The sequence below is a fragment of the Strix aluco genome, chromosome Z (assembly GCF_031877795.1).
Source record: "Strix aluco isolate bStrAlu1 chromosome Z, bStrAlu1.hap1, whole genome shotgun sequence".
Classification (NCBI taxonomy): domain Eukaryota; kingdom Metazoa; phylum Chordata; class Aves; order Strigiformes; family Strigidae; genus Strix; species Strix aluco.
Window position 1 is genome coordinate 37124870 of NC_133971.1, and position 11901 is coordinate 37136770.

Consider the following 11901-nt stretch of genomic DNA (forward strand, 5'->3'; position numbering starts at 1 on the left):
CTGGCTTCACCTGGTTACCAGAGTAGTTTAGCAGGATGTTCTGCCATTTTTGTTTAGGTTTCCTCAAGGTGTTTCCCTTTGGCATTTTTTCCGCATTTTTTTCTGTAGTCATGCTGTTGAATTCAAACCTCACCAGTTAAAACTGATTACATATGTCAATGTTATGTGTATTATGTTTCCCTGGGCTGTGGAGATGAAATAGCAACCTATCAGGTTGTGTCTAGAGTCACCATTACTTGCCCTGAAGCTTAAGGTGTCCAAGCTTGCAGCTGAGCTTCAAGCCCTTCTGCCCTTGAAGAGCAGAAATCCTGCCAAAATCTGCTGCTAAACCCAGGAAAAGCTGCTGCTCCCAGATAGCATTTGTCACTACATTTTCATCATATGTTTTGAACTGCTGTTAAGGTGTTAAGAGACTTCTGCAGCTGCTGGCCTTTCCAAGTTTTATTGCAGATCCTACTATAGTGAAGCCGGAAAGTGCACAGGAGCAGAGAGGGAGAGCACTACCTCATCAGCCTCTGCCAAGCTGGGTATTTGATTCATCCATGACCCAAAGCCATGGTGAAAGCAGGTGACTGGGAAAATCCAGTATGGATTTACCAAAGGTAAATCACACCAGACTAACTTGATCACCTGCTACAACAAAATAACATCTGCCAAGAGGCAGAGCAGCAAGTCTTGTTTAGTTGGACTTCAGCAAAGCATTTCACATCACAGAATTGTCTAGGTTGGAAAGGACCTTGAAGGTCATCCAGTCCAACCATCAACCCAATATTAACAGTTCCCAACTACACCATATCCCTCAGTGCTAAGTCAACCCGACTCTTAAACACCTCCAGGGATGGGGACTCCACCACCTCCCTGGGCAGCTGAATCCAATGCCTACCAACCCGTTCTGTAAAGAAATGCTTCCTAATATCCAGTCTAAACCTTCCCTGGTGCAACTTGAGGCCATTCCCTCTTGTCCTATCGCTTGTTACTTGGTTAAAGAGACTCATCCCCAGCTCTCTGCAACCTCCTTTCAGGTAGTTCTAGAGGGCGATGAGGTCTCCCCTCAGCCTCCTCTTCTCCAAACTAAACAACCCAGTTCCCTCAGCCGCTCCTCGTACGACATGTGCTCCAGACCCTTCACCAGCTTCGTTGCCCTTCTCTGGACACGCTCGAGTAATTCAATGTCTTTTTGTAGTGAGGGGCCCAAAACTGAACACAGGAATCGAGGTGCGGCCTCACCAGTGCCAAGTACAGGGGCAAGATCACTTCCCTGTCCCTGCTGGCCACGCTATTGCTGATACAAGCCATGATGCCATTGGCCTTCTTGGCCACCTGGGCACACTGCTGGCTCATGTTCAGCCGGCTGTCAATCAACACCCCCAGGTCCCTCTCTGACTGGCAGCTCTCCAGCCACTCCTCCCCAAGCCTGTAGCGCTGCTGGGGGTTGTTGTGGCCCAAGTGCAGCACCCGGCATTTGGCCTTATTGAAACTCCTACAGTTGGCCTTAGCCCATCGCTCCAGCCTGTCCAGATCTCTCTGCAGAGCCTCCCTACCCTCGAGCAGATCAACACTCCCACCCAACTTGGTGTCATCTGCAAACTTACTGAGGCTGCACTCGATTCCCTGGTCTAGATCATCAATAAAGATGTTAAACAGGAGTGGCCCCAAAACCGAGCCCTGGGGGACACCACTCGTGATCGGCTGCCAACCGGATTTAACTCCGTTCACCACAACTCTTTGGGCCCGGCCATCCAGCCAGTTTTTTACCCAGCAAAGCGTGCGATCATCCAAGCCTCAACCAGTCAGTTTCACCAGGAGAATGCTGTGGGAAACGGTGTCAAAGGCCTCACTGAAGTCAAGGTAGGCAACATCCACAGCCTTTCCCTCATCCAATAAGCAGGTCGCCCTGTCATAGAAGGAGATCGGGTTTGTCAAGCAGGACCTGCCTTTCATAAACCCATGCTGACTGGGCCTGATCATCTGGTTGTCCCGCATGTGTTATGTGATGGTACTCAGGATGAGCTGCTTCATCAGCTTCCTGGGCACCGAAGTCAAGCTGACAGGCCTGTAATTTCCCGGATCATCCTTCTGACCCTTCTTATAGATGGGCATCACATTGGCTGATTTCCAATCAGTTGGGACCTCCTGGTCAGCCAGGACTGCTGGTAAATGATGGAAAGTGGCTTGGCGAGCACCCCAGCCAGCTCCTTCAGCACCCTCGGGTGTATCCCATCCGGTCCCATAGACTTGTGTATGTCTATGTGATGCAGTATGTCACTGACTATCTCCTCCTGGATTGCAGGGGGGTCGTTCTCCCAGTCTCTGTCCTCTGGCTGAGGAGGCTGGATTCCCTCAGTACAACTAGTCTTGTTATTAAAGACTGAGGCAAAGAAGGCATTAAGCACCTCAGCCTTTTCCTCATCACTTGTTACCATGTTTTCTCCTGCATCTAGCAGGGGATGGATACTTTCCCTGGTCTTTCTTTTGCTGCTCACATACTTATAGAAATATTTGTTGTCCTTGATTGCTGAAGCCAGATTAATTTCTAGCTGGGCTTTAGACCTCCTGATTTCCACCCTGCATAGCCTCACAGCATCTTTGTAATCATTGTGAGTCACTAGCCCCTTCTTCCAAAGCCCATAAACTCTCCTTTTCTCCCTGAGTTGCAGCCAACGCTCCCTGTTCAGTCAGGGTGGTCTTCTCTGTCGCCGGCTTCTCTTACAGCACCTGGGGACAGCCTGCTCCTGTGCCATTAACACTTCCTTCTTAAAGAGTGCCCAGCCTTCCTGCACCCCTATACCCTTCAGGATTGTCTACCAAGGGATCCTGTCAAGCAGGTGCCCAAACAAGACAAAGTCAGCCCTTTGGAAGTCCAGGATGTCAGTTCTGCTTAGCCCTCTCCTGGCCTCTCTAAGAACAGAGAACTCTATTTAATTTCATGTTCGCTGTGCCCTAGTCGGCCTTCAACTGCCACATCATCCACCAGCCCTTCTCTGATCAGAAAGAGGAGATCCAGCAGGGCACCTTCTCTGGTTGGTTCTCTCACCAGCTGTGTCAGGAAGTTCTCTCTCACACATTCCAGGAATCTCCGGGACTGGTCCCGCTCTGTTGTGTTGTATTCCCAGCAGATGTCTGGGAAGTTAAAGTCTCCCACAAGAACAAGGTCAACCGATCGTGAGATTTCTCCTAAATACCTATAGAATATTTCATCCACCTCTGTGTCTTGGGTGGGTGGCCTATAGTAGACTCCTACTACAACATCTGCCCTGTTGGCCTTCCCCCTGATTCTAACACACAGACACTCCACCCTGTCTTCACTGCACTTGTATTCAAAGCAATCGTAAGAGTCCCTAACATACAGCGCCACCCCACCACCTCTCCTTCCTTGCCTGTCCCTCCTAAAGAGCTTGTAGCCATCAGTCAGCACACTCCAGTCATGGGAGACATCCCACCATGTTTCTATAATAGCCACATCATAATTTTCCTGTTTCATCATGGCTTCAAGCTCCTCCTGTTTGTTACCCATGCTGTGTGCATTGGTATAGATGCACTTCAGATGGGCTGATGTTTTGCCCCCTTCAAATCTAGTTTAAAGCTCTGTCAATGAGCCCAGCTAACTCCTGCCCCAAGATCCTCTTCCCCCTCTCGGACAGGTGCATCCCATCCAATGCCAAAAGGTCTGGTGCCCTGTATACCAACCCATGATTGAAAAATCCAAAGCCCTGACGGTAACACCAGTCTTGGAGCCACAAGTTCATCTGTTGACTTCTCCAGTGTTCTTCATCCATCCTGTCCTGGTTTAACCAGGATAGGGTTAAGTTTCCCCAGCAGTGGCGGGGGGAGCTCTAGCTGGGTTATTCAGATACCATGCAGATGTCACATCCTGGCGCGTCACATCCTGGCACGGGAGCATGGGGCGCGTGGTTTTATACATCTGGTCCTCTCACTGCTGTATTGGTAGATATACTTTGCTCTGTTCATTGTTATCACTGTTATTCTTATTGTTGCTGTTTGTTGTGTTGCTGTTGCTCTGTTGTATTAAACCTTTCCTTATCTCAGTCTCGGGGCTTTGTATTTCACTCCCTTTGTGGGGGAGGGGCAGCGGCCGCGTGATCTCAGACCCCGGCAGGGGCTAAACCACCACAACTTTGGTGCCCAACATGGGGCTGGAGAAGACTGAGATAAGGACAAAAGGAGAAGGTGTGTTAGAGCTATCTGTTAGGTGTAATTTTTCTGTTTTTATTTGCATTTGTGTGATAAGAAGCGTTTACAATGCTGGCCAATTTGCTTGCATGGTGGGGCTGGATTAATCCTTACATTCACTGTGTGTTCCCAGTGCTGGTGTTTGTTCTCGGTGAAAAATGTATCAAGGGTCTTGTTCTGCTCTACTGGTTACTGTCTGCTTATAATGGGCTCGTTTCGCTGCTTGTGGGGGTGCACCGATACCTGTTTGCTGCCTGGGCTTTTGTTAGGGGTCTTACTCCCTCTATGGGTGAGCCAGGGGAAGAGATTCTCTCGGTTTTTGAGAGTTTCAGCTATCCCTGGAGCATCCAGGCCAGTGTGCTTGCGGCTCTGTGCTTTCTGAATGTCTGCCAGATCTTGTTTTGGGCCATGCAGTATTTCTCCAATAATGGCACCACCCGGAAACCTGCCCCGGGGGCAGATAGTTATGAGTGGCAAGGTGTGTGGGAAAAGATGGGCAAGTGCCTGAGCCAGTGGTCACCCCCAGTGCTTTGGGATTTCACTCCTGAACAAGTGCAGAGTCCTGATAAACTGTTGGAGTATTTGGAAAAGGTGTGCTGCCAATCTGACAAACCCCAGGAGACACAACTCGCTGCGATGTGCTGGGGGCTTGCCCATGCTTACCGCATCGCCCTTAACACTGATCACTGCCCTCAAGGGGGAGAAAGGGCTGCAGGATCTGAAAGTGAACTTACTGGTACAGCAACTGGGCCAGGGGGACAGGCAGTGCCCCCATCAGTCGCCCCGATACGGAAAACCAAATATACCAAAAAATCCCCTCGCAGTGTACAGGGTGATAATGAACCAGGCCCATCATGAGAGCAGGAGGAAGAGCCGGAGGTAACCATCCGATCTCTATCCCTGAGTGAGTTGCGAGATATGCGGAAGGATTTCGGCCGCCTTCCAGGCAAGCAAATTTGCACCTGGCTGCTCCGGTGCTGGGATAGTGGAGCTGCTGGTTTGGAACTGGAGGGGAGAGAGGCCAAGCAGCTGGGACCTTTAGCCAAGCAGGCTGGTATTGACAAGGCAATAGGGAAACAGGCTCAAACCCTCAGCCTTTGGAGGCGACTCCTGCTCGCTGTGAGGGAGAGGTACCCCTACAAGGATGATGGTCTGTGTCGGTTAGGCAAGTGGACCGACATGGAGAAAAGGCATTCAGAACCTCAGGGAACTGGCTGTGTTTGAAATGGTTTATGGTGATCTGAATGATGAGCGGTCACCAGTGGATCCAGATCAGGCCCCTTGCACACAGTTGATGTGGCAGAAGTTCCTGCGAAGTGGACCAGAGGCACATTCCAAAGCATTAGCAGTAGCATCCTGGTGGTGAGACACCCAGACTCAGACAGTGGATGAAGTGATTATCCAGGTCCGGCAATATGAGGGAAGTCTCCCTTCCTCCCAACATGCTTTGGTTTCAGCTGTAGAGAAACTGTCTCAGAGGCTCCAGAAAGTGGAACAGGACATGTCCCATGTTCCACCTGCACAGGCCGATGTCTCAGCTATTAGAAGCAGGCGCTTCCCCACCCAAGAGAAGGGCAGTGCAAGACACACACCACGGGGCACCCTGTGGTTTTTCCTCCACGGCCATGGGGAAAACATGAGAAGGTGGCATGGACAGCCCACTCCCGCCCTAGCTGCACGAGTACAGCAACTGAAAGGGAAGACCACCATGAAAGGGGAGTCTTCCAAGAGAGACGCAGCTCCAGTGTCCAGTTGGAAATCCCCCAGACAGAATAGAATGGCCAACAGTATGCTTGACCCTCTTGAGGGGACCAGGAAGTCATTCTTGCAGGAGTCACTCTTAGATCAAGTGAGTGATGGTGAGCAGGATTAGAGGGGCCCTGCCTCCAGCCAGGTGGAGGAAAGGGATAATCGGATTTACTGAAAGGTGTGGATCCGATGGCCTGGCACATCAGAACCACAAGAATCTAAGGCCTTGGTAGACACTGGCACACAGTGCACCCTGATGCCATCAAGCCACAGTGGGGTTGAACCCATCTGTATCTCCGGAGTGACAGGGGGGTCCCAACAGCTGACCCTATTAGAAGCTGAAGTAAGCTTAACTGGGAAGGACTGGCATAAGCACCCCATTGTGCCTGGCCCAGATGCCCCGTGCATCCTAGGTATAGATTACCTCAGGAGAGGGTACTTTAAAGACCCAAAAGGGTACCGGTGGGCCTTTGGTATAGCTGCCCTGGAGGAGGTTGAGCAATTGTCCACCTTACCCGGCCTCTCAGAGGACCCCTCGGTGGTGGGGTTGCTTGAGGTTGAAGAGCAGCGAGTGCCAATTGCCACCAAGACGGTGCACCGGTGGCAGTACTGCACTAACCGAGATTCCCTGGTCCCCATCCATCAGCTGATCTGTCGACTAGAAAGCCAGAAGGTGATCATCAAGACTCAGTCACCTTTCAACAGCCCTATACAGCCAGTGAGAAAGTCTAATGGCGAATGGAGACTGACCGTGGACTACCGTGGCCTGAATGAAGTTACGCCAGCGATGAGTGCTGCAGTGCCGGACATGCTAGAGCTCCAGTATGAGCTGGAGTCGAAGGCAGCCAAGTGGTACGCCACGATTGACATCGCTAACGCGTTCTTCTCCATCCCAATAGCACCAGAGTGCAGGCCACAGTTTGTGTTCACTTGGAGGGGTACCCAGTACACCTGGAATCGATTGCCCCAGGGGTGGAAACACAGCTCCAACATTTGCCATAGACTGGTCCATACTGCACTGCAGAAAGGTGGGGCTCCAGAACACCTGCAGTTCATTGATGATATCATTGTATGGGGGGACACAGCTGAGGAAGTCTTTGAGAAAGGAAAGAAGGTAATTGAAATCCTTCTGAAGGCTGGTTTTGCCATCAAGCGACAGAAAGTTAAGGGGCCTGGAAGGGAGATTCAGTTCCTAGGAATAAAATGGCAAGATGGGCGTCGCCACATCCCAATGGAGGTGATAAACAAGATAACAGCCATGGCCCCACCAACCACTAAAAAGGAGACTCAGTCTTTCCTGGGCGCTGTGGGGTTCTGGAGGATGCACATCCCAAACTACAGCCTGATTGTGAGCCCTCTCTACCACAAGAAGAACGATTTTGAATGGGGCCCTGAGCAACAACAAGCCTTTGAATAAATTAAGCAGGAGATTACCCAGGCAGTGGCCCTCGGGCCAGTCCGGACAGGGCAGGAGATTAAGAACGTGCTCTACACTGCAGCCGGGGAGAATGGCCCTTCCTGGAGCCTTTGGCAGAGAGCACATGGGGAATCCCGAGGCCAACCTCTAGGCTTTTGGAGCCAGGGATACAAAGGCTCTGAAGCTAACTATACCCTGACTGAGAAGGAGATACTGGCAGCATATGAAGGAATTCGAGCTGCCTCAGAAGTGGTCGGCACTCAGACACAGCTCCTCCTTGCACCCCAACTGCCGGTGCTGGGATGGATGTTCAAAGTAAAGGCTCCCTCCACCCATCATGCAACAGATGCCACGTGGAGTAAATGGGTTGCGTTGATAACACAACAGGCTCGAATAGGGAACCTTGACCGCCCAGGATTGGTGGAAGTGATCATAAACTGGCCGAAGAGCAAAGGTTCTGGGATGTCACCAGAACAGGAGGTGAAATGTGCTGAGGAGGCCCCACCATATAATGAGCTGCCAGAGGAGGAGAAGCGATATGCCCTGTTCACTGATGGGTCTTGTCGCATTGTGGGAAAACATCGACAATGGAAGGCTGCGGTGTGGCATCCCACACGAGAAACCACTGAAGCTGTTGAGGGACAAGGTGAATCGAGCCAGTTCGCAGAGGTGAAAGCCACCCAATTGGCTTTGGAGATTGCTGAGCAAGAAAAGTGGCCGAGGCTCTATACCTACACTGACTCGTGGGTGATGGCAAGTGCCCTGTGGATGTGGTTGCAGCAATGGAAATAGAGCAACTGGCAATGCAAGGGCAGACCAGTCCGGGCCGCTGAAGTATGGCAGGACATTGCAGCCCAGGTGGAGAACCTCGTTGTGAAGGTGCGCAAGAGTCGGGCCACTGATGAACATCAACACAACCAGCAGGCGGACCAGGCTGCTAAGATCGAAGTGGCTTGGGTGGACTTGGACTGGCAGTGTAAAGGTGAACTGTTCATAGCCCGGTGGGCTCATGAGACCTTGGGCCACCAAGGCAGGGATGCAACATACAGGTGGGCTCAAGATCGAGGGGTGGACCTCACCATTGACACCATCGCAGAGATCATCCAAGGATGTGAGACGTGTGCTGCAATCAAACAAGCCAAATGGGTGAAGCCCCAGCGGAATGGAGATCAATGAATGAAATACAGATATGGAGAGGCCTGGCAGATCGACTACATCACACTGCCACAGACCCGCCGAGGCAAGCGCCACGTGCTCACAATGGTGGAAGCAACCACTGGGTGGCTCGAAACTTATCCAGTGTCCCACGCCACCGCCCGAAATACCATCCTGGGCCTTGAAGACCGAGTCCTGTGGCAACACGGCACCCCAGAGAGAATTGAGTCGGACAATGGGACTCATTTCTGAAATAACCTCATAGATGCCTGGGCAGAAGAACACGGCATCGAGTGGGTCTACCACATCCCCTACCACACACCAGCCTCTGGGAAGATCGAGCGCTACAATGGACTGTTAAAAACTACATTGAGAGCAATGGGGGGGTGGAACCTTCAAACACTGGGACACACATCTGACAAAGGCCACTTGGTTAGTGAACACAAGAGGATCTGCCAATCGAGCTGGCCCGGCTCAGTCAAAACTTCCACGTGTTGTAGATGGGGATAAAGTCCCTGTGGTGCGCAGGAGGGACCTGCTGGGGAAAATGGTCTGGGTTAGTCCTGCGCCGGGCAAAGGCAAACCCATCCACGGGATTTTTTTTGCTCAAGGACCTGGGTGCACCTGGTGGGTGATGCAGAAGGATGGAGAGGTCTGATGCGTGCCACAAGGGGACTTGATTGTGGGTGAAAACACACCGTTATACTGTGCTTTTGTTATTTTTTTCTTTGTCAGTGCTAATTGCTAAGTGGCAGCTGGATGTGACGCACATGGTATAGAATAAAGGGGTGGATTATGTCCTGGTTTAACCAGGATAGGGTTAAGTTTCCCCAGCAGTGGCGGGGGGAGCTCTAGCCAGGTTATTCAGATACCATGCAGACATCACATCCTGGCACGGGAGCATGGGGCGCATGGTTTTATACATCTGGTCCTCTCACTGCTGTATTGGTAGATATACTTTGCTCTGTTCATTGTTATCACTGTTATTGTTGCTGTTTGTTGTGTTGCTGTTGCTCTGTTGTATTAAACCTTTCCTTATCTCAGTCTTGGGGCTTTGTATTTCACTCCCTTTGTGGGGGAGGGGTAGTGGCCGCGTGGTCTCAGACCCCGGCAAGGGCTAAACCACCACACATCCCCGCAACTGAAGGGATGGAGGAGAACACAATTTGTGCCCCCGACCCCTTAATCAGTTTCCCCAAGGCCCTGAAATCTCTCTTCATTGCTTTAGGACTTCTCCTAGTAATATCATCGCTACCTACCTGAAAAACCAAGAGAGGGTAGTAGTCCTTGGGTCTCACTAGAGCGGAGAGTTTTGCCATGTGGTCCTTGACACGGCCCCAGGGAGGCAGCAGACTTCCCTATGAAGGGGGTCTGGTCTGCGCATGGGGCCTTCAGTACCCCTCAGAATGGAGTCACCCACTACAACTGGTTTTAATACCCGGTGTAGAACGACCCAGCCTTGGAGACCTTGGTCTTCCTCCTTGTTTGTCTCATTTTCTTCCTCCTTCTCTTCTTTATTCAAAAGTTCCAGGGCCCCAAATCTATTGTGAAGGGACACCATGGAGGGTGAGGGAGGTTGGGAGAGGATTTTCCTGCCTCCCTGAGCAGGGACCTGTTTCCAGCCTCCCCCATCTCTTAGGTCCCCTCCTTCTGCCTGGTAGCAAGAGGATGAGGGATCGCCTGCCTTGTTTGTAGCCTCCATTTGCTCCTGTTGCTTTAGGGGTGCTAAGGTGCTACTCCACCAATCAATTTCCCTTTCACACTCCCTAATACTTCTTAATCTCTCGACCTCTTCTCTGGGTTCTTCCACCAGGCTGAGCAGGTCACCCAGCTGATCGCAGTGCACACAGGTGCTGTCACTGCTGCCCTCCCACAGGATTGATGGGCTCAGGCACGCCCTGCAGCCCGGGACCTGGACCGCTGCATGTTTGCATGGCAGCTCCGTCTGGGTTGCCACGTTCTTTCTGGTGGTGGTTTTGACATGAGACCATGGTTCAGTCCACTGGTGGAGGACGATAAGATGAAACTAGCTCTGAGAAGTTCTAGACCCTGGAGATGGACCATGCCCCGTCCGCTTGCCCTGCCTGTGCAAACTGCCACGCAAACTCACCCTCCTGACGCGCCACGCCCTGTTCACCCCCCCTGGTCGCTCGCGCTCCCTGGGGGCTGCTCTTGTACATGAGGGCGTGGGGTGTCGTCACTCCAGTCTGTGCCCACTCTGAATCCCTGCTGCCCTCGTTCGCAGCAGCTCACTTTTCCCGCTCAGGGGGGAGGCGACTTGAGGCTCTCCCTCTTCCCTGGGCTTCTGCCTTCTCTTTTCCCACAGCCTCCTCCTAGACAAACTGCCAACAGACTGGATGGGTGGTCTGCAAGATGGGCAGGAAATTGTCTCTCAGACTGCACTCAAGAGGGTGGTGATCAACAGCCTTCACATGTTTGACTGCTAGACAATATACAGATTTATCCCTATTTTCTGCCTATAGGGTGTTACAGCTCAGAGACTACCATTACATTCCAAGTGGATTTGTGAAAGGTACTCTTATTTTAGCAAAGCTCAAGCTTTACAGGGCCTATACGACTATGACTAATCTCACTACTAAAAGAACCTCGTTTAAATTGAAACTGTGTATCTCGAATATGGCCTCCATTAAAAAAAATTACACCAATGTACGTAGTTCATCATATAAAAATGGTACCCTCTTAAAATTTTGTAAAACTAGTGAGCATTCTTATTTAACTCATGCTTAACTACTCTTTGCCTTTTCTAATTATATAGTTGTTATTCAACAATAGTCTATTATTATTATTCTACCTGAACAGTCAAGCTGCGAAGAACAGCTTGGAGTAACTGCTTCAGCCAATCCTCTTGCTCTGAGGCTTCTGCCACACACACATGCTTCATGGCAAATTCTACTATTGTCAGAGATCACTATCCCTTCACCCTAATACAAACCAAAAGTTCCAAGGATGGCAATTTGATCCTTCTGTGCCCATAATCTACTGCCAGCAATTCATGTGTTCTACAGCCAATTAGTTTCTACAGGCCAGATTTCACATTTGATCTATTAAAAAACTCCTTCTAGACAGTCAGGTGGGGCCCTGACTTAAAGAGCCTTGCCACGCACACAGGAAAGAGAAAAAAAAGCTTCATAACTTCTAAGGTTGTGAGAAAGCTTCATGTATTTAAGTTTTTATACTGCAAATAGAAGCACCTATCTCAATAAAAACCGAGGTGGATCCTGATTACTTTTTTTTTTATCCTTGAGTGAAATTTCTAAGTGAAACCTTTTAATGCTGGCTTACTCATGCTCAGTATTCAGTACCAATTTCAAGAACAGAATGCTGAAATACAGAATCATAGAATGTCTCAAGTTGGAAAGGACTGATAA